This window comes from Cervus canadensis, chromosome 15 (assembly GCF_019320065.1).
Source record: "Cervus canadensis isolate Bull #8, Minnesota chromosome 15, ASM1932006v1, whole genome shotgun sequence".
NCBI classification, from domain to species: Eukaryota; Metazoa; Chordata; class Mammalia; order Artiodactyla; family Cervidae; genus Cervus; species Cervus canadensis.
In genome coordinates this window covers 16,791,922-16,811,411 of record NC_057400.1, presented here as the reverse complement: position 1 = coordinate 16,811,411, position 19,490 = coordinate 16,791,922, and the positions used below count along the sequence as shown (strand labels likewise).

The 19,490-nt window shown below is 44.2% G+C and overlaps 1 long non-coding RNA gene across 1 annotated transcript in view; it reads right to left on the bottom strand.

Moving 5' to 3' along the window:
- The window catches only part of LOC122453855, a 41,009-nt gene that overhangs the window by 15,829 nt on the left and 5,690 nt on the right, over nt 1-19,490 (bottom strand). The window contains exon 2 of the long non-coding RNA XR_006273199.1: nt 3,922-3,999. This is a non-coding gene — a long non-coding RNA (uncharacterized LOC122453855). The remainder of the gene's footprint in view (nt 1-3,921; nt 4,000-19,490) is intronic.

The window sequence follows — 19,490 nt, the reverse complement described above, 5'->3', positions numbered from 1 at the left end:
TTATGAGAAAAGTTCCTCTGTACCTGTACATTCTCCACTTTTTATACAAAACTTTCAGGAGTCTGAGTGTATTTAGCATTCGAGACACTGAACGTACACTCAACAGCAATCTGCTGGGTGGGCTTCCATTACACTATTTTATTGATTTCCTTGAGCCCAAGCACTCAAAAGTGGGAAGACAGAAAAATGCATTTGCAGTGTCTCAGGGTCTCCCTTCCGCATTCTCTGTCCTTTTCATTACTTTCCAGAGCCGCCACAGCCTAAGGAGGTTGGGAAACAGTAAAGGGAGGTGGGCAGGGGGACACTTTATCCAAACATGGTAATAAAGCTAGGCAGAGCACTAGCCTTTCACAATCTCCTTCTTCCAACCTTCCAGATGACGGGGCAGGAAGCTCTAAGGTCTTGCAACCCACTCTCCAAAGATGGCAACTCTGATTTTCTGTTTTTGCCTTTTTTCATTTTTGGCTGCACTGGGTCTTCTTTGAAGCACTCAGGCTCTTCTTGGTTGTGGTTGCGCGGGCTTTCTCTAGTTGCAACACTTGGGCTTAGTTGCCCCGTGGCCTGTGGTATCCCCAACCAGGGATAGAAGTCGTGTCCTCTGCATTGGAAGGCAGATTCTTAACCTCTGGACCAACAGGGAAGTCTCAGCACCTCTGGTTTAAATGAAATAGTCCATATGTGTGGTGAAGAATCCCCCTGCCAATGAAGAAGACATGGGTTTGATCCCTGGGTCAGGAAGATCCCTAGGAGAAGGGAATGGCAACCCACTGCAATATTTTTGCTTGGGAAAGCCCATGGGCAGAGGAGCCTGGCAGGCTACAGTCCATGGGCTTGCAAAGAATTGGACACGACTGAGCCACTAAACAACAATGAACACAGAACTTTAAAGAAAAGAACTAGAAAATACCTTGTTAAATGGTTGGTTGACGATACATTTAATTTTTAAGTAAGTTCCTTTCAAGGTAAGGGACCGTGTTTTCTATGAAGAGTAGAAGGTGACATCTCACAAACGGTAAACGCTGATAAGAAACTCTACGGGAACTCAGCTCCCATTCATAGAAGTCTGCGTGCTGTGATACGCACTCACACTCCCAAGTTTCACTTTGCATTTCTGGTTCATCAAACTATCAGATTCAAGGCTGAAAGTCAAAGTGAAACCCTCACGAAAAAAACCACACTGATTTTTACCTGCTTTAATCTCAATGTTTTGAGAAACTAACATGAAATCAGTCCAGTTCACTCCATACTTACTTTTTGGGGCATATAAAATACCTCCAGTGAAGTGTCAGAAAATTTGACTTGTCTCAAAAATGTTCACCAATGAGAGGGGTTTTGATTAAATCCAAAACTTTCACAATGATTTTTAAAAGTTTTTAAAGACTCCTGCTGAGTGTTTCAATTAAGTCAAATATTTAAAAATTAAAAGAGGAAAAACAAGGCACATCTAAATTTCAACCAGTGATAAGTGCTTTGTGAAAACCTGAATCCCTCAAAATAAATGCCAAAAGTAACTGTGCAACTTTCTCCATTAATATGCATACAATAACACTGCCAAACCAAAGAGAGAGAAAGAGAAAGGGTTTAAAAGCGTGAGAGCAGACGGGAAGGAAAGAGGAAGAAAGTTGGGGTGGGGGGGAACCAAAGATGAATTTCTTTTTCACCCATTTCTGGAAAAGGTAGAGTTTTCACCTATGATTACTAGAAGAGGTCTGGTCTGAAATGCTTGAGTCAGACCGAGTCAAATTGGTCTGTCCCATTTACCTGGGGCAATCTTCATCATATGTGGATAGCATCTCGGGCACTTTTCTGCCTGTGTCTCTGAAAGCATATCACAGGGGCCAGCCCAGTTTCTGTAAGGCCTCAGGGAAGCCAAGAGTCAAATGGAAGAAACAGAAAGAAAGCCAAGAGTCTAACCGCTGGGAATGTGCAAACAGCAGAGCCAGAGTGGCCGAGTCAAGGACCAGTCGAGGTCACAGAGCCGGAGTTGGTCAGGTGGGAACAGGTCGGCAGCACAGAGAAGGGAAGAGTTGGAGGCAGTTCCTAGAAGACTGACTAATGCGAGCATTTGGAGGCTTAATTATCCCCTTAAGGAAAAAAAAGAGAGAGAGAGAGAACCCTAGGCCTGAGTTTGCTGTCTGTACTGATAAAATTCAAAGGGCCCCAAGTGGGAATTCCTCAGAGGTTATGATGAGAAGAGGGCTTCCCCAGTGGCTGAGCAGTAAAGAATCTGCCTGCAATGCAGGAGCCTCAGAAGACTGGGGTTCAGTCCATGGGTCGGGGAGATCCGCTGAAGGAGCGTATGGCAACCCACTCTAGTATTCTTGCCTGGAGAATCCCATGGACAGAGGAGCCTAGCGGGCTACAGTCCATGGGACCACAAAGAGTCGGACAGGACTGAAGCAACACAGCATGCATGCACGAAGATGAGAAGAGACAGAACTCACCCGCCCTCCTGGGCTGCATGCCCAGTTACACTGCGCACCCCAGCTGGTGGTGACATCCTTATGGGCAGTGGCTCCTATCTCTGGGTCCTTAGGGCCTAATCCAGTGGCTACTGTTTGCTAGACAGTCAATGCAAGTGCTCAACTCAGTGACTAAGTGGACAAATGGTTATGAGAAACTACTTGATACTTTCTATCTTAACTGTCTTAGGATGCTTTAAGATATTTGTCCCCAAGGTCAATTGAATGTCATCAATCTCTAGAAAACCCTGTAACTGCTACACACTCAGTTTGCCTTCTCTAGAATGACGGAGGCTGCTAGTTTTCTGGAAACCCACAAGGAAGTATCTTACAGGCAGCCCATCTTCCCGCCTTTTTGCCTGTAAACAAAGTCTCTCTTTGCCTCAAAAATATAGTATGTGTGTTGCCAAGCTGCAAATAAACCGTTGAAAATTAAACCACAGAGCAGCATTTTAATGAGAACATGATTACCTAACACCCCAGTGTGGTTTCAGATGGCCTTGTGCCAACCTTCCAAAACGCTACCAGAAGTTCAAAGTAAAGAGGAAAAAAAAAAAAAACATGTGATTACCATCCCCTTAGTGAAGGTAGCTCTCTTGGATGGCTTCCAGAAAGATTTCTCTAGAAGGACATATGTTATTGGTGTCTGCAGTTAACAAAACTTTTTCTTCCTGTTTTGAAAAGTTTGAGAGAGAGAGAGAAGGGGGGCCAGCCCTTGAATTAGTACATGATGTCCTGAACTAGGTGTTTTTAGCACCAAAGCTCTGCTGCCAGCGTCAGTACCCAGTACCATCTATCTCATCAACTCACCTTTGTGCACGCACTTGCTATTTCTGTAGCCTAGGTTACAAGACCGCAGGTGTTGATGCTCCACTGGCCCCACAGAACAAAACCCATGCAAACACGGTTCCTCCCTGGTGGGCAGCTCATGCTGAGCATGTCCAGCACCAGGCACAGAGGAGGGGAGGGAGGCGCTGACCCCATGTCGGGGTCATTTCTCAGGGGCATCCTTTCCTGGGTGCTTCAGTGCTAAGGAAGCACTGAAGCACCCGGGGTTGTGGTTTCATTTCCACATTGGGTTTCCTGAACTGTCTTTTGCAGTTGTCTTTGCACTGATGTAACGACAACAAGATTGCCCCAAGAGGCCACAGGCAAAAGCAGGTCACAGAGCTGGAAGACACAGGAGTGCAATCTCATGATTCCACAGATGAAGAAATCCAGGCCCATAGGAAATTCAGAGATTCAACCAAACACACACAACTACTCAGCATCCTGATTTCCAAGCTGCAGGTGTTGCGCTAGACACACTATCTCTGATTCCTTTGCATAACACAGTAACTTAAACAACCACCTGCACACAACTTGGTGGGCACAGAGTAGGCATAATAGACACTACTTTCCACCCTTGCCAAGCATTCAGCATTGTGCTAAACCCCAAAAAGGATAAGTGAAAACATACCATAGACTTCTTTTTTTTCAAAACTGGGGTATAGTTCCTTCGGGCCTTCTCTGGGAGCTCAGCTGGTAAAGAATCCACCTGCAATGAAAGAGACCCCGGGTTGATTCCTGGGTCAGGAATATCTGTCGGAGAAGGGATAGGCTACCCACTCCAGTATTCTTGGGCTTCCCTGGTGGCTCAGCTGGTAAAGAATCTGCCTGCAATGCAGGAGACCTGGTTTGATCCCTCCATTGGAAAGATCCCCTGGAGAAGGGAAAGGCTACCCACTCCAGTATTCTGGCCTGGAGAATTCCATGGACTGTACAGTCCATGGGGTCACAAAAGAGTCGGATATGACTGAACAACTTTCACTTTCACTATAGTTGCTTTAAACATTGTGTTAGTTTCTGCTATACGACAATGTGAATCTATTATATGTATACACATATCCCCTCCCTCTTGGACTTCCCTCTCATCATCCCCCCATCCCACTCCTCTAGGTCATCACAGAGCACTGTACAGCAGGTATTGGATACATGTCAATCCCAGTCTTCTAATTCATCCCACTCCACATCCCACCCCAACTCCACACATCTATTTTCGATGCATTTCTATTCCTCTCCTACAAATAGGTTCATCCATCCCATCTTTCATACCATAGACTCTTGCCCTCAAGAAATCATAAAATCTTAAAGGTAGCAACCTATACACATTAGGCATAGAAACAATACAGATGAAAGCAAAGTAGGGTGGGAGGTGCTCAATAGCATCTCATACAATGAAAAGCGAAATGCTTTCTTCTTTACTCTCTTCACTTTGTTGACATACTGGTTTTGTATTCATTTGTATATATTCCTTTATTAACATTCTTTTCCATTATGGTTTATCACAGGAAATTGAATATAGTTCCCTGTGCTATATATTAGGACTTTATTATTCATTCATTCTAAATGTGATTTTTGTCTTCATTTTGATATTGCCTCTTTCAGGAAGCCTTCCTGGGTTTGGTTCAGGTTGGATTCTAAGTTCCTGTGCACTTGTCTGGGTCCCTGTGAGCCCTTTGAGAACAAATTCCTGATCAGACTTGGGTATTCCCATGTCGGGTGCCTGGAACATAGATGGTACTCAGTAAATGTCTGGGGGAAAAAAAAAACTGAATGTCAACTGAAAACCTTTTAGTCATCAAACGGGATTGGAAATAGGCTCTAAAACAGGAAGGATGTGAATAAATGCAGAAGGGGGCCCAGAAATGGATGGATAACAGCTTCCCCATAGAAAAACCACCCCAGTCTATGCTGGTGAGAAGTCAGTGAGGACACGCTCAGTAATGGAGTAGTCATCCTGGATGAAGAGGACCAGGAAGGTGCTGTTGGGTAAGTCAGATAAGGCCAGACTCTGGGTGGTCAGGGAGGTTAAATGCATGATGGTGACTGGCCAGAAGTAAGGTGTGTTGCTCTTTAAAAATAAGAGAATTAGGGAAAACTCAAACCGGGAGAAAGCTGTGCACGGCAAACTACTTAGCTCAGTTTTAGAATCTGATTTTGAGAAGCATTTTTCCTACACTTGCAAAGAAAGCTTTCAGGCTTCCCAGTGGTAGCTGGGGTTCTCCTCCCTTCTCAATTTTGAAGCGTTGAACACCTGAAAAGACAGGCTGAGTTTCACCTTAGGAAAATGCAAAATAGTCAGCTGCAGTGACAAAAAACAATGAATTGCAATCTCAATCACAGACTTCTTTGAAACACTGTGCTAAAGGGAATTCTGAAATTCTGAAAGGACCACTGACTCATTCAGCTAGTGGGCCAGGGTGAACATTTTAATGTGGTAACCGGGACTGAGGAAACCACTTCTCTGTGGGGAGCTGATGGTTCTGAGTCCTCATATCTGGATGCCTTTACCAAACAAACAGAGTATCTTTCACTTGGGGGCACCTGGTAGGCATTTACGAAAAGAAAGGAGTTCCGAGAAGAAGAACTATAATTATCAACGGCAGAGAGGGCTCGGTTTCTGCTGTCTTCGTGGCTCATCCACAGAATGATCAAAATCAAAGAGCAAAATAGTTTGTCTGGGAGAGGGGAGGTGTGAAGGAGGAACAAAGAATCCTAAAACAGTGGGATTAGGGATATTAAATATGCTCCCCCCCCAACATCCAAGGCTGAAGCATTACCTTGTGGGCAGCCATATACTAAGTAAAACCCCGCAGATATTCTATGCCAACTCATGCCATTCTAGCAAGACATTAACTTAGAGGAAATGCCAGGACAATGAGAGGCTGGAGGAGAGAGAAAGCATATTGCTATGGACGCCTAGCTGTTAGGCAGTCCTGGACTGTTGCTGGTGATATCAATTCCAACCTAGAGTAGACTCATAGTAGAAAAGTCTGACTCATCTCTAAGGAAGAGCCTTGAACAGGTTCATAATTGTTCTGCCTCTCCCCAAGGTAAGGTCACCTGGAGGTTCTTGATTTAGAGACCTAAACATCCTGTGGTCTGAGATGTCATTGCACGGAAGGCAACGACAACCCCACATGGATGCAGAGAGTTAACGTGATTAGCCTCACTAGAGACAGCATCCCATTCTTGAGGTCCATCTGCAAGCAGATTTGAATTTCTAAGTGGCATTTCAACCCAAGTTCTGTGTTCCTTGGGATCCATGTGACCAACCTCCCAGGTGGTACTAGTGGTAAAGAGCCCGCCTACCAATGCAGGAGACATAAGAGACACAGGTTCAGTCCATGGGGTCAGGAAGATCCCCTGGAGGAAGACATGGCAACCCACTCCAGTATTCTTGCCTGGAGAATCCCATGGATAGGGGAGCCTGGCAGACTACAGTCCATGAGGTCACAAAGAGTTGGACATGACTGGAGCAACTTAACACACACACACTTCTAACGAGAGAGTCACCCCTCAAGGACCAGGTAGGAGATGTTGGGGTGAACTGCTGCCTTAGAAGCAGCATGTTGTCACCCACACACTGGAGCAGCCATAAGAAATGGTGGTTGCCATCTTCCTGCTCCCCATCAGCCTCTGGAGGCATCCAGTGAGGTGCCCCCTGCTATGGGGTACAAGAGAGAACATGCAAACATCTGCTTCCCTGGTCCTACACTCCTTCACATAAAGAATGATGTGAGCTTCTGATGCCCTTCTCTTCCTTCTCCCGCGTCCTCAACACGGGCTTCTATTGGCTGCTAGAGAATGGTATCCTCAGCCCAGGTCCAGCACAGGGCAGGTGTGTCGCAGGTTGATGTTGATGGCTGGACTCATGAGCAAGAGGTAGGCACCACTTTGCATTATCATCATTTTGATGAGGAAACCAAGGTCCCAAAACATCAGGTAATTTGCCCAGAATTGCTTGGTTAGTAAATTCACATCATTTAACTCCAGAGCCCAAGCACGAAAGCTGATTCATCTCGTTTGCTCAAGGTAGTCTGGATGGATGGAGGAACTGGGTGTGTCAGAACCTTCTTAAAGAACACTTCCCCTCCCCTGATTCCAGCAGCATCAGTTTCCTACTTTGGGGCAAGCGCCTGCTTTATGCTTGCCAGTCGCAGTGGTGGGCTCAAGGTCACAACTGTTTATACCTCCTCAGGAGCTTGTCACACCCAGTGTTCCCCAGTTTCATTTGTACATTGAGGTTCCAACTGCCAGTCCCCAGCCGGCACACTGGTTTCACTTCCCTGGGCCCTAATTCATCCGTTTTTTGAAATAGGGATCTATCTACCAGGGTGGGTGTGAGAAGAAAGAAGAGGGGCATGAAAATATAACCGCAGAAGCCTCACCATGACGCTGTTCATGCATTAGTGAGCACTTCACAAACAAAAAACCTTATAATAGGGTATTTGTGTCCTTTCTTAGTAGTCTTCTGTCTTGACTCTGGCCGACATCAGAATCACCTAGAGCATTTTTTAAAAATACAAACACCAAAGACCTCATTTCAGTCTTACCAAATCAGAAACACCAAAGTTGAGGCCCAGGGATCTGAATTTTACATACCAGTGATTCTAATTAACTTACCTAGTGATTCTAATCAACTTATCTAGTGGTCGAATTAGTACCTAGTAGTAGTAGTACCTGGTATGTAGGGGCCTGGGCAGAATTCAATATACACCCTTCCAGGAGTTTCCGTAAGGTATTCCCACCCAGGATGGGGGATAGATTTCCAGGACCTGGAAGCTGCTTCCCAAATAACAGCCTTCTTACTTGGCTGGTTCTTAGTTGGTAGCTCCCTGCCGCAAGCCAAGTGGTACTAGCATATGGAGAAATATTCCTTTCATCCCATTGCACTCTGCTTATCTCCCAAGCTCTCTCCCTGGCAGTTCAAGCAGGGGTAAGCTCCAGGTACAGACAAAAACTCTGCTCCCTCCAAGCTGCCTTTTCTCTGCCAAACCAGAAAATCACTTTTAACAACCACAAAGTTTCATGAGCCACCAGATGAAAGCTGGTCATGCCCTTAGTGTCTGTTGATGGAGAACATGCTTAAACACACACATACACCCATAAACCCCAAAACAAATTATGGATTCAAGAAAACTTTCAAATAAATTTTGTATTTCATTCACCACAGGCCTGTCCATCTGTACTCACTTGCATCCTACCAGTAAATGTCCACCAAAGGATCTAGTCATGGAATAGCAGTATTTGAAAGGAGCCACCAGTGTATAACTAAAAAGCCAGAAAAGTGACCTGAGGTCAAGAAAAAAAAGAGAAAATGGATCTGAAGATAAACTTTGCCCGTAGTGAAGTGTACCAGGGGCCAGCCTTGAGCCTCACTCAGGAACCAAAGTTGAACACTCAAAGGCAGACCAGGGAACTTCCATGGTGGTCCAGTGGTTAAGACTCCATGTTCCCAATGCAGGAGTTGCTATTCAATCTCTGGCCAGGGAACTAGATCCCACATGCTGCAACTAAGAGTTCGCATGCCGCAACTAAAGATCCCATGTGCTGTAACTAAGACCTGGCACAGCCAAATAAATAGATAAAAATTTAAATAAACAAACAAAGGAAGACCAGAACACTCAGCAAAATAACTCTTATAATATTGTAGGAGTAAAGGTCTGGATGCAAGAGTGCCTGTTTCCTCAAAAACGACTGCAGCACAATTTACAAATAAAGGCACAAGTTTAGAGCAAGTTATTTTCAGTGGTCTGCTAAAGATTGTTTGCAGTTAAAGGGCCCTGAAATTATTTCAACTTCAGGCATTTGGGTAGGACTTCCCAAAAGTGTGTCCATCCAGGAGGTGAACGATGTGGCACTGTAGCCCCTCTGCAAACAGGATTCCATCTCTTCTGCAAAGCTTTCCTGGGGCACACTGGTTTGAAATGACTCCCTCCTCTGTCCTTTGGGCCTCAAACCTGGTGATTCTGATTCTGCGGGTCTAAGGAAGGGCAGATGCCATCAACTCCTTGTTTTTTGTAAATTCATCTGTGACCATAAAAGTTATAGACTATTAAACTGTTACTACACTAGAGATGTGGATTGAAGTTATTTAAGTTTCCTAAGACAGCCTCTTCTTTCCTTCTGCCTTTTCTCCCGTAACTCTTAGCACAGTACCTGCCTCTAATTGGTGTCCAATATCCACATATTGATTAGCTTTGACCTGGCAGTGTCCTACCCCAGAAACTGACCTCCAAATCAGACCCAGTCAGAGGCCTCAGAAATATAAGGATATAAGAAGCATCTTGAGATCTACATTTCTTTTTCTGGTCCGCCAGGTTTTGCCACCTCTGATACTTATCTTCTAACCATGTGTATGTTAAAAAAAAAAAATAGATGTGCATGTAGATGGAGTCACCCGGTGACATCAGTAATGGGATATCATCAGACACCCTGTTCCACACAAAAGCCCACAAGGCAGGTGCAACCAACACACAAACTTTGAAAACATAAAAGGATAAGCCTTCAGACTTTCTCTAAAGAGCATCACTCCCCCCCCAAATAACATCCTCTCTCCCGACCTCTATTCATCACACCCTAGCTGGAATTCCAATCACCCTGAGCTCCTCTGTCTTCCTCAACCCCACCTCGATGAGTCACCAGATGCCAGTTCCCCAAGATCTCTTTTATTCACTGGCCTCCTTCCAATTCCCACCACTGTCCACTGTCCAGACATCTACAACCTCCCACCTGAGCCATCCACCTCTGTTTCCTCCTTCCAACCCACTCTACACTCCACCTACAGATTAATTGTTCCAAAGCATGGTTCTGACCATACTATCCACCAACTCAAAATCTATACAGTTTCCCTGTTGTTTTTTAAAGTCCAGACCTCTCAGCCTTGCCTATAAAACCATCTATGATCTAGCCTCAGTGTGCCTCTCCAGAGATAATTCCAACCTACATTCCAGTCAGACGGGCTGATCCTTGTTCCTGGCTCCAACATTTTGTTTAAGCTTTCTCATTTCAACCTGAATGTCTTCCTTCCTGCCCAACTCTGTCCAAGTTAAAATCCTACCCACTCTAGTTACATCTCCTGGGTTAAAGATATCCTCCTTCTCTACTGGACCTTGTTTCTACTTCACTTACACTGTCCATTCTGCTCTGGCTTGTGTCACATTTATCTGTGTCTATATTATCTCACATGCTGGACTGTAGAGTCTTGAGACCAAGGATTATATGCTATTTGTGCTGTATGTTTAGTTGCTCAGCTGTGTCCGACTCTTTGCAACCCCATGGACTGTAGCCCACCAGCCTGCTCTGTTGGTGGAGATTCTTCAGGTAAGAATACTAGAGTGGGTTGCCATGCACTCCTCCAGGGGATCTTCCCAACCCAGGGATCGAATCCACATCTCCCGCATTGCAGGTAGATTCTTTACTGTCTGAGCCACCAGGGAAGCCCTAGATAAATATGCTATTTATCTAGTTTCTATCCCATTGCCTAGAAGGGCTGTGCACATCACAGGCACTCACAGCAGTTTGTGACAAGAAGGAAAGAAGAAAGAAGGGAAGGAAACAGGCACTGAAGAGGCCTCGGCAATATAAGAAAGGAGCTCAGAAGGGGCCAGAGAGAACAGGAGGAGAATCCACTAAGCATGTGGGGGGGTGGGGGGGTGGCGCAAATCATAAAAATGAGAATATACTGAAGAGCACAGGGACCCTACTTAATGCACTGCGATGACCTGAACGGGCAGGAAGTCCCAAACGGAGGGGATATGTATATGTATGGATGATGCATTTTGCTGTATCGTAGAAACTATCACAACATTGCAGAGCAGCTATACTCCAATAAAAATTAATTTGAGAAAAATAAAGACATGGAAAAATTTTAAATGCTATGGAACAGATTCTGGCAGCGTGAGAGTGTGTGTTCCAGATCTGAAAGGGGAGAAGAACCAAAGAAACTTGCTTGCACCATGAGAGGACTTACAGCAACCTTGATTTGATCCCAGGGGCAGACTCTATCATCCTGTTCTCTCCCCTATCCCTCACAGCAGGGCTGGGGTCTCCAGGTGGAAACTTGGTTCCTATGATTTATGAAACCTGAACGGGGAGAAACTGGCCTTCCTCATACATTCCACCTAGACTTAACTAAAATATCTTGTCTCTACAATAATTAACTTCTAATTAGTATCACTGCAGTTTACAAAGTATCTTCATCCATGACCCAGTACCATCCTTGTAGCAGTGGTGCAGGGTAAGTGGATAACATGATAGCTACACCCTGAGAGTCGTCTGGCACTTTAGAGTCCACAAAGCATTTTGTCTGTCAGGGACATTCCGTGTGGTCTCCACTCACCTTTCCATTAGTTCCTTAAACCCCTGTCACACCTAGGGAGACCCATCCCCTCCGGTTTCCAGGACACAGCCTGCTATTTGATACTTCATCATCTTCATAAATGTGAGACAAATAGGTGGGATGAATGGACAAATGGGTCAAATTCCTTTTAGCTCTTCACAATCTTCCCCTCCAGAAGCCAGCTCTTCTCAGAGAGGACTGGAGTAGCAGCACCCCAGGGACCCTCTGAAGTCCTCTCATGGCGGCGAAAGGGGGTGTTCATCACCAGACGGACACACCTGGCATTCTTCTGTTGCCTCAGCTTCTGTGGAAACTCTGGAAGGGGACTCAGGACCAGGGAGATGATGGGACCCACAGCACTGCCTCTGGCCAGCGAAGAAACACAGACACGTGTGTAAACTACCCCTGCCCCGAGCAACAGATGGAAGGGAGAGCTCATGCAGTAAAACCCACTTCCTCTGCTGCTGAGACAAAAGAGGAGAGCTCTATACTCACTACAAAGTGGGACGGGGAGCAGGGGAGAGAAATTCTGACTGTATTGGTTTATTTTTGTCAATTTCTGACTCTTATGGATGCCTCACACACCCCCATTTTCAGCTCTTCTGTAGAATTCATTCGAGACAGCTCATTCTGTTCACGGAGGACTCAAAAGACATGGGGCCAGAGACTACGGACTATGTGCGGTCTCCTGCAGGTCAGGAGAGCAGGGCATTCTAAATGATTTTTTTTTATTTAAGGTGGGGGTAAAGCAGGTATTTTTGAGGAGAAAATAAAGCGTAAAAATGGAAAAATATATATTAATACTTAATCGTGTATTTTTTTCATATTTGGAAAACAACTTGTTTCACAGGACAAACTTTAGAAAGCTAGCACAGTTCAACAAAACCCTCTAGGCTGGTGGAGAATGGGCAGGAAAAATATCTTCTCTACAGTCAAGGCTTTCAAGGACAAGGCCAGAGATTTCTCATGGGATGTACCTGGAAGGAGGGCCAATCAAATGTCAATGTTTAGCATAAAAGGGCAGAGACGGTCTTTACCTACCTGGAACCAGGCAGCCTGTCTAGTGACCCTCAGCACTTGAACTTTTAAGCAGAAGCTCAATTCATGGTAGTGCCCGAAGCAAGCCTGTCCGTTTCTAGAACTGATGCTGGGGCACAGGGCAGACACAACAGAGAGGAGGGAAAGGAGTTGCTTCTGAGGCATCAAAAAATTCAGAAATGCTGGATAACACAGGTTTCTGAGGTGCTTGGTTATGATGGTGTGATTCGGTGTATGTCAGTGTAGGCGTAAGAGAGAAGTTAGGGGAGGGTCTTTGGTTGAAGGTGTGAAGGTGGCTCTTTTTTTAGCCTGGCCAATTGCCAAATTATGACCAAAAAAACCTCAGCACACCCCATATGGGGTGGCAAGAAAAGGAATCAGGAAAAAATCTTCCCCTCCAAAAAGTAACCAGCTGCCAGGACCCTAACCCTGAAGTGAAAATTTACTTGGCAGAGAAGAAAAGTCCTACCCAGTCCTGAGGAGCCTAATTGAAATCACTTAAGCGGGAAGCTTGAAGATGGGGCTGGAATGCCCTCTCATTTATCATCAAAGATAAAGTTCTCAGCAACCTGGATGTGCAAATGGGGAGCTATTTGTGGAAAGGATTCATCCAAGTTGTTCACAGTTAGTTGTTCAGCATGTCACCAAAGAGGTCATTCTCCTCTGCCCCCAAACAACCAATAAACTATCTGCATGTGAGCTGATTTCCGAACCACAAAGGGATCACGGGGCAGACTCGGGATGTTTGGTGGCTGCTCCCTCTGAGGAGCTACCCCTTCGCAGCTATCAGAGACAAGAAGGGCTGCACTTGGCAATGTGGCCTGAGGAACCACAGCCCGGAGGATAATGCCCAAACTGGTTAACCACAGGGATCAATGAGTGGAAAAACATGAAAGAATATCTGAAGCATAAGACCCTGATATTTTTAAATAACTCTGAAAATGATTTCGTTCCCTCCATTTAAAAAGAAATTGCTCCACCACAGAGCCATCCTCAGTTGACAGAGATTCCAGGAAATGCCCTGAGATTTTCGATTGAAAGACAGGGGGTCTGAGGGTCAGCTAGAGGAGAAAGCAAGGTTTTCTCCAGGCAGCCATCAGCACCTGCTAAAAAGAAACCCATTTAGGCATGGATCTTCAGACAATCTTTTAAGTATTCATTTTCACCTGGCTTTCCCCTAATGTAATACCAAGCAAAGATGGGGTTAATCTCACCCTTGATGAACTGCTTTCCCACTGTTTTCTTTTGTTGAGTACATCAGAAAGTCTCAGGAGGCCTTAAAAAGTCTAGCACTAAATCTTTTGAGTCACTTAATCCCCAAATCTTCAACGTTTGGAGATAATTTCCTTTATGAAAAGAAACCCTAACTTGGCCCTGTTCCGCTCTCAAACTTGCTAATGGAACAAAGAGGCCTCTCATTAGACTCATCCCTGCGGCTGCAGAAATACATGTCTCAGGAAGGGCAGGCAGGTTTCACTTAACCCTAGGATAGTTTTGGCTGCTGCTCTCTTTGGCTTCCTCCTGTGGCATCTCATCCAGCTGAGCTCTGGCTAAATTAGACCCAGTAGATGGAAAACTGGGCAAGTGGGTGCCTAGGAAAAAGGGCTGTCCTGTGGTCAGGCTCACCCATCAGTGAATGGGCTCCCTTTCTGAATAATGGGCTGTCCATTCCCAGGAGTGTTCAGAATGAGACTACCCTATATGGTTATAGAAGGAGCTCCTTGGAAAGAAGACCAAATGGGTTCCCAACCCCGGATCTGAGTCTCTGTAACTCAGGAGCGGGCTTTCAAGGCACATATGAGAAACTTTATGACTTCTCTTTCCTCCCTCCATCACATGTCTCTCTTCTGCCCCACAATTAGAAGTAAGAACTTTTCACACTTTATTGAAGGCTCTATTTCCCTTTACCTCACTTCTGTGGGTAACGGTGGAGAAAGCCATTTGCCCAGTTAATCAAAGGCCTCCAATGACAAGAAAGACATTTCAACAGCTGAGAAATAAGTCTATACAGCAATAATATCAGCTAATGTTTATTGAGGACTTACTAGGTGCCCCACACTGTGAGAAAGACTTTCCATGCATTTGCCAATTTAGCCCAGCCAACAATCCAAAAATGGAAATGCTCTTGTTATCTGCCTATTACAGCTAAGGAAACAGACTTAGAGGTATGCTTGCCCGGCTGTGATGCTCCTGCATGTGGAGCTGGAAAAGATGTGAAGTTAGCACTCAAGAATCCGCATGAGTTGGTTTCAAAGTCCTGTGCTCCGAACCACTAAGCTTCACTGTCCTTCTGGCCATCTTTCCACTGTCAGTCCTCCTGTTTAAAGAGCAGAGAAAGGAAGGCCCATCTTCCAGAAGGAATCTGCCCCCAAAGCTGGAAGGAATAACAGCCCAGCATGCATGCATCAAGGTAGTCAAGAAGCCTGAGAGCCTGGGAGTGGGGAAGGGTTTAGGAGAAAAAACAGAGCCACACAGAAGTTAATTCTCTTCAGGGTCCTAAATATTAACCGGAGTACACTGGGATCCGCAAGGGAAAAACAACTCAGGAAATCCAAAGTAATTGATTTCAGTCTTGGAGAAATGGACAAATTATGACACAGAGGCTACTGCGAAAGGATTCTGAGGCCAGTTCTGACTACTTGGCACTGTTTCTCTTGTGTGTATCCATTCCTTTCCTCCAAGTGTCAGAATCCCCAATTTTTCCTTTGATTCCTACTGCCAATACCTTAGGCCAGTGTAAACTGGAAGTTTATAAAGTTTTCGTTGGTTTGCTGTTTTGAATCAACATTTTAAAGTTGAGAGATTTCACATTTAAAAAATCAGGTCTTTCAGCTTCTCTTTTAAAAAAAATAGAAGATAAGGCTCAAATTCTCTCAGAGGGTAATCAAGGATGATGGCTATGGACAGGATATGTACCCTCTCCTGTTCTTCACAGTCTGCACCTCTCCCTAATGCCTCACTCATTTACAATATCTGCAGGTGTTTAGAATTTGCCTCAGGCCTACAAGTAGCTCTGGATACTTGTAGCCTGGTTGATCATAGCTTTGGATTTAGGAAATTGTTCATGCAAGAACACTGCATGCATTCCTTCTATACACACACACACACACACACACACACACACACACACACACATTTCCTATCCTGTCCTTTTGCTAATATAAAACTCTTGGTAGAATGATCTCAGAGCCCATCTGTATGGGTGATCAGACCACCACATTTCTGGAAGGACCCTGACTCTGCCATGGATGCATAATTCTCTTTAGAAAGCAGACTGTCCACAGGGCTCTGGGTGTCTCCTCTTTTTATATAGCTGCCTGAGGTCACTGCTAATAAATTACTGGTTTAAGGAAAACAATGACAAGCCTTTTCCATGGGGAACAGAGTTTGCTCACTCAATTATTTCCTAAAATCATGCCCTCTTTCCCAACTAGACACTATAATTTTTGAGGTAACAGGACTGAGTCCTGTTTGTTTTATTGTTTGTTCTTCTGATCCAGAAAGTCACACTGCACCTGCTACATGAGCCCAGCAAACTCTGCGAGTAATGCATCCTCCTGGCAGTGAAACTAGTCAAGTAATGATCATTGCACTGTTAATTAAGTGACTGCTTTGTTAAAATTACCTACCAGGGTGACTCTAAATTGGCTGTGTTTGTTTACCAGTCTAGCTTTTCTCTTTCTATTGTTCTTGACTGCTACAGAGAATTGATGGAAATCACGAATAAATCTCATCTTATCAAAATCAGACCTTTTAGAAATTCAAGACATGACTTGAATTTGGGATAAAAATATACCCAGAAAAACAGTAATAACTTTCCTAAATTGGTATGTAGCTGAACGATGAGAGACTTAGGTTTATTTGCCAAAGTCATCTTTTACCTGTAGGTGTTGGAGACATAAGGAGTTGGGGATGGAGAGGGGCTATGTGTGGTTGCAGTGTGATGGCAGACCATTCTCCCACCTAATATCAACTTGGAAGTTGCTGACATTTAATAACAGTCACTTTGAGATTTGTAACCCTCTGCCAGAATTACATGGCCCTTGAGAAATAGCTTCCTTTTTTAAAAATTACTTGGGAAAATATTATCTTGATGGCAGTATCTCCTACTGCCATCAAGGAAGTTTGTATGTTTTTTTCTCTGTCAGAAACAAAAGTGGCAATTTTTCTTTTCAGAGACATGGCAGGAGCCAGCAAGGGTCAGGGGAACCTGGTGCTTTCAGAAACCCTTTAATGATGCTGCCTCCTGCCACCCACCATCAGGAGGAGGTCTGTCCCCCAGCTTTCTGTCCCCAACTGGCTCCAAACCTATTTGGGGACACAGTACAGCTTTCTCTCATGCACACACAGATACGCACACATGTACACACACTCACACACACAAACCAACCAGCTGCAGAGCAACAGGAGGTGGCAGAATGCTTGCCACTGTGTCACCGGATTTATAAGCATCTCCTCCAAAACATGGCCAAGACCAGTTACTCCCTGGGCTAAAGCCAGCCTGAGAACTTGGGGATCCTGCCAAGCCGACAGCCCCTAGGCCTAGCTCTGTTGCCAGAACCACACAGGAAAGTCATTAATTCACTAAACAAAGCTTCAGAAAAAGATTAGGGAGCCCATCATTTGTTTATCAGTGGGCTAGCTGCACAGAAGATATCTGAGCATTCACTTTAAGGAACCTAGAATATTTGGGGCTGAGGAGAAAAGCCATACACTCATTTTAAGATGGAATAACGTCACATAAATACACTCATTTTAAGATGGAATAATGTCACACAAATACACTCATTTTAAGATGGAATAATGTCACACAAGGGGCTCCCCTGGTGCCTCAGATGGTTAAGAATCTGCCTGCAATGCAGGAGACCCAGGTTCAATCCCTGGGTCAGGAAGATTCCTGGAGAAAGGAATGGCAACCACTCCAGTATTCTTTCCTGGAGAATTCTATGGACAGAAGAGCCTGGTGGGCTGCAGTCCATGGGGTCACAAAGAGTTGCAAAGAGATGACTGAGCATCTAAAAATTTCTAACGCTTTCACACAACGTCACAAAAAAAAAAAGATGCCACTCAAAGCTGTATGTAAGTAAATGCTGAATGACTTTCAGAGGAGGGAGCTCCAGAGGGTGAATCTCCGCAGTCAGAAAAGGCACATTGTGATGTTGAGGAGACAGCCTGGGCTTTGCTGCCGCACAGATTGCATGCAGATCCTCACTGTGTGATCACAGCCAATTTCCTCACCCTCTCTGGACTTAAGTTTGCTTACCAGTGGAGAAGAGGTGGTACGTGTTACAGGGTTGCTGAGGGGATTACATGAGGTCAGCTGCATAATCCAAGCCTTCAAAAAATGTTTGAGTTTTATGTATTGCTCTGTTTTGAAGAACATTAAAGAGGTAAAATAAAAATCAGTTCAGGTAGGATTAGCCCAGAAGAAAATGGTGCAAGACCATTCTTTGAAGAGGAAACTCACAGAAAAAGTTATCATATTTAGCAAATACTTTAGGAAGTGGAAAGGTATGAAAAGGGATTGTTTCTTTTTTTAAATCATATTGGCTTTTTCCTGAATATGAAAATATTTCATGTCTATTACAGGAAATTTGGAAAGCATAGTAAAATGCAAGGAATAAAGTTAAAAATCAAATACAATTTTGCACCCAATGAAAACTCCTATAAAACATTTTTGTTTTCTTTCAATCTTCTCCTAGCTTTAAATTAACTGAGATCACATTGTATACACAATTTGGAATCCTGCTTTTTGCACCTAATGTTTCATAAGTATTTGCCCTGTCATTAAAATTTCTTTGCAAACATCATTTGCAATGGCCATATGGAATTTCACATATGGATGTACCAATATTTTCTCAATTATTCCACCAACAGTGGACACTTAGGGCTGTTCAGATATTTCACTATTATAAGTAAAGCCTTGTGAATATATTTTTTGTGGTTGTTGCAAAATCCTCTTTCCTTAGGATAAGTTTCTACAGGTGGAATTACTGTTCTAAGATTCCTGCTGGATATAAAACATTTTCCACAAAGAGGTCCAACCCACATTCCCCCCAGACACAAGCGAGAGACAGTTGGTCTTACCAAATCCTGAGACCCAATATTATCTTTGGAAAGAAATTTTTTTTTTCCTAAGCTGACAGTCATGAAATAGCATTTCATTGTTCTCTTAACTATCTTCTTCCTTCTAGCAATATACCTAAGAGGATCTAAAGGAGTTCTCAGATAAAGGATAGGAGCTTTCTTTTGTCTGCAAACAATCAACAAATATTTAATGTGCAAATCAATTTGCTCTGGATTTATCCTCTCTCCTCTTTTTGAGTGGGTTTGGGAGATTCTGCTTTTCAGGTGTTAGCCATTGTGAAGATAAGAGTTTGAGGTACAACGCAGCTGACATTCTGAGTCAAAACATTGATTCTGCCACCACCAAGCTTCTTGAAAATCAAGCTATGGAACCTGTCTGAAATTCCAGCCCTTCAGCAGATAGAATGCCTGTCCTACCTAGCTTATGAAAATGTGAAGGTACTGATGTTTTATTAATGATTTTAAGTGTTTTTAAGACTTTTTTTTAAATCTGCATAATATTATCATTGACTGCATCCAATCATTATTGTGACCTAAATTGACAGTTTCTGAGAAACTCCAACATCAGCTTTCAGTGGATGAGAACCTTCACTGGCAAATACTAGGGAATGGGTCCAGAAAAAAGATAAAAATTATGCTCTGTGAAGAAAGGATTCCCAGTCTACACATTGTCTCGGGAATATCTCCAGATTGAAAGATTTTCTCAGGAAGAAAAGGAAGTGGTGCTTAGGGTCCCG